This window comes from Belonocnema kinseyi, chromosome 2 (assembly GCF_010883055.1).
Source record: "Belonocnema kinseyi isolate 2016_QV_RU_SX_M_011 chromosome 2, B_treatae_v1, whole genome shotgun sequence".
NCBI classification, from domain to species: Eukaryota; Metazoa; Arthropoda; class Insecta; order Hymenoptera; family Cynipidae; genus Belonocnema; species Belonocnema kinseyi.
Window position 1 is genome coordinate 2,236,130 of NC_046658.1, and position 3,859 is coordinate 2,239,988.

The 3,859-nt window shown below is 41.4% G+C and overlaps 1 protein-coding gene across 3 annotated transcripts in view; it reads right to left on the bottom strand.

The window, feature by feature from the left end:
- LOC117167431 overlaps window positions 1–3,859 on the bottom strand; it is a 47,642-nt gene that overhangs the window by 10,400 nt on the left and 33,383 nt on the right. The gene's annotated exons all lie outside the window — the stretch shown is intronic.

A 3,859-nucleotide genomic window follows, 5' to 3' on the forward strand; every position in this document is an offset into this window, starting at 1 on the left:
CGGTAAACTTACCGTTTACTTACTTTGCCCTTCTCACGTCCTAGCTCTGAAATCGCGAAAAATCTCAACGGAAACGAAAGCTAAAAAAGAGAAGTTTGTTGGACGCCAGGCGTGCATGCGCTAACCTGATTCATTTTAATTTTAGGTTACTTCTTACGCGTAAAAAAATTTACCTAAAATTTATTTTACAGGTTTGAACATGCGATAGCAAATTTTACAAAGGAGGAATTTTCCCGAAGGTTCACATAATTTATCAATTTAAATAATAAGGTGTGCCGATTCTCCAAGGGCTAACATAATGGTTAAAGTACCCTACTTGAGCATAGTGCTCTACCTAACCTAAATAAGTTACCGAGAACGAAAACTTTCACACGATTAAATTCTCGATAGCTACACGATGATTAAACATTAAAATACGGATGACCAGTTTGATTCGCTATTCGACATAATGCCAATCGCGGCCATTTTAATCTAAGAGAAGCAATAGATACAACAGAAAATCAAGCCCGAAACATGTCATATTTTCTCGTGGTCTCGTCTTCTTTGGGTGAGTTTCCCTGCACGTTGCTGATCGGCTGCTTGCTCGGCGCTGTCCTGGAATTCGTTTGTTCGAATCTCAACCCGCTCTTTCCGCCCGTGGTGCCGGTTTGAAAGAAGAATGCAGGGACGGCTCAATGAGTACACTGTAACTAATAAACAAAAATATCTACAGGGCAGATCCGCTGCGTTTCCGGTAAATGAGCAAGCTCTCGTCCTTTCTGGAGCAAGAGTGTCCGCATTGAAAAAACATACGGCAACAAGTCTAAGGCAATCAGACCTGCTTCTCATCCTCATCGCGGGAGACTTGAAGTAGGCTGGGCTCTCGGTTCAGTGCTTTAAGCGTCAAGGGCCCTGCTAAGGAATGTGAGGACTTCCACAAAAGAATTACTGGTGCAGACCTAAGCATAGCTCCTGGCTACTAAGTTCGTTCCCAAAGTCTAGAGAAAATGATTCTCAGTTATCCCGGGCTCTGGAGGCATCTCAGGTTTCCATCGAGGTTCCAGGAATATTGGAGATTGCATACGGAAAGGCGGGAACCAGATTCAAATTCAAATCTCGATTCATAATTTTGAGTAGCACCACCAAGTACATTCCAGTTCTCTGAAGGCCTTACAAAGCTCTAGAAATCCCCCCAAGAATATTGGTGAGGTAAGGTCATAAATGATAAACAAACCAAAAAAATCGAACGAGTTAATCCTGAATTCTTAAATTAAGCCTAAATATGCCCTTGGAGTACCGTGCCACGTGCCGAGAGAACAGATTTCGCCACAAAAAATCAGATAATAAATAAAATAAATGGACTTCAAAAATTTGTCTTGTTGCAACACTCCCTCCATGGGAAAAAGCCAACATTGGCCGTAAAACGACAAAAAATTTTTTTAAACTGAAATGAGCTTTTCTAATGATAAAAAACGAACTCAGAATGAAAGAAAGCAAAATAACAAAAAAAGCATGATCGTAATATTCGAAACAAAAATAATAATATCTAAGTTTCAATCTTTTAAACAAACAAAACAGAAGGTCTCAGTAAGATTCGCTTCTCTACTAGACAGCAATAGCAATGGCTGTTAGATCGTCACGGCACGAGTCTCCAGAAAATGGCATAACAAACAAAAAATTTACTTTAAGCTAGAATATAGCGTACTCTTACAACTAAGGACTAGGACTTTACAGGTTAGGGAACTGGCTACATTTTGGGTTGATGTTAATTGGGTAATGGGGCAGGGCATGTAACCAATTTAAGATGCATGTTATTTTTAGAGATTACCTTTTTTATTTTTGTTAGTTTGTAATGTGTATTCAAGACAATTAAAGCATAGATGACAACTAAATAAGGAAAGGAGGCAATTCAAATGTTTGATTGAACACGAAAGAAGAAAGAAAAAAGAAAGAAAATATAAAATTGACATGAAGAAAAATAAAGGAAAGGCTATACCACAAAAAAGTACCTTAGTGGCTGCTGCTACGGGGTGGGGTTTGCCCGAGAAAGTAACTAATGATATATAAAAAAAGGAACGATAGCGATAAGGTGTATCCATTAACGAGAGCAACAAAATCCAACGTTTCAGATAACGATAGCCAAACAGTTTTTTTTTCTTTTTTGTTTCATTCGTAACGGTACGGTATCTAATGGATGTTCAAAATAATCGTGGTGAATTTATGATACTGTATGACCCCAAACTTTCAATTCAATCATAGTAATCACCTTTACGTTATGATACGATAGCAAACCAGGATATTAAAATACATATTTTTTGTAATGTTATAAAATTTTGAATGAGGGTAACGATATCGAACAAATTCCTTGGTAGTGGGTTAGACTGCCAGCCCTAACGCCTCCGTATCCTCTTCTGTTGTGGTCGTGCCTCCTTACTTCCTGGGCTTTCCTGGTTGGTGCGGTCCCTCGGCTCTCCATTGTTCGTAACAATCGGGACAGCCCTTGATAGTGACCCCATACGGCAACAAGTCAAGGACAATCAGACCTGCCTCTCATGTTCATCGCGGAAGTCTTGAAGTAGGCTGGGCTCTCGGTCCAGTGCTTTAAGCGTCAAGGGCCTTGTTAAGGGGTGTGAGGACTTCCTCCCACAAAAGAATTACGGGTGCAGACCTAAGTATAGCTCAAGGCTACTAAGTTCGTTCCCAAGGCCTAGAGAAAATGATCCAGAGTTATCCCTGGCTCTGGAGGCATCTCAGGTTTCCATCCAGGTTCCGGGAATATTGGAGACAGCATACGAAAAGGCGGGAACCAGATTCAAATTGAAATCTCGATTCACAATTTTGAGTAGCAGCCTTACAAAGCTCTAAAAATCCCTCGTTATCTCTCGTTGAGAATAGCGATGAGATAAGGTCATAAATAATAAACAAACAAAAAAATCGAACAAGTTAATCCTAAATTCATAACTTAAGCCTAAATATGCCTTTGGATCACCGTGCCACGTGCCGAGAGAACAGATTTCGCCACGAAAAATCAAATAATAAATAAAATAAATGGAGTTCAAAAATTTGTCTTGTTACAATATGTATCTACTATCAGCTAAAAGCTGGATGGCACCTGGATGAGATGTCTAGAACGGTGACTCCGAGATATCGGGCGACCTCTCAGAGTACGCAACCTTATCTTTGGATGCGAGGTTCTGCAAGGATGGACGAACTCCTTTTCCTAGCTTCTCGTTTGGCCCCTGAACGGGGTTACATCGCTGGACTGCATGCTCTGTGGTCTGAGAAACACACGGAATTATCGCACTTTTCGCATGAACGTCTGCGAAATCATTCCGAAGTACTCCAAAGAAGGGGCTATGTAAGCGGAATGCCTATTCTACCACAGCCAGAACAAGCCCGCAAAAGAAAAAGAGAGGCGACACTAAGACCAATAGCCGGCAGGCATCCGACAGAGGAAGAGCGATGTTTTGTGACCCGGAGAAACATCAACAACTAGGTTTCTCTCAAGCCTAAAGCTCTGGCTGAAATGGATGAGGAGCTGTGTGGACATTTTCCCGAAGAACCCGACCTCTGGACTATCAATTTTTATGTGTAATGCAGCTAGAGCTTTGGCCGATGCGAACCGTAAAACAAAACCAACGGTTGATCATAAGACCAAAAGACGAATGCATCAACTCACCATAAAGATAGGCTGGGCAAGACAGTACGCGAACTGCATTCAGTGTGTGATTAACTACATCACATCTGGCAGGAATTTTACCGCCAAGGTTCGAAAGTTCGTGCGCTACCTCCGGACTTGGGTCGCTCCGTGTTCTTAGGGTCCACGAGGCTTTTGCTGGATCGTCGTATTGATTCCTTTACAGACTGTAACCACCTATCT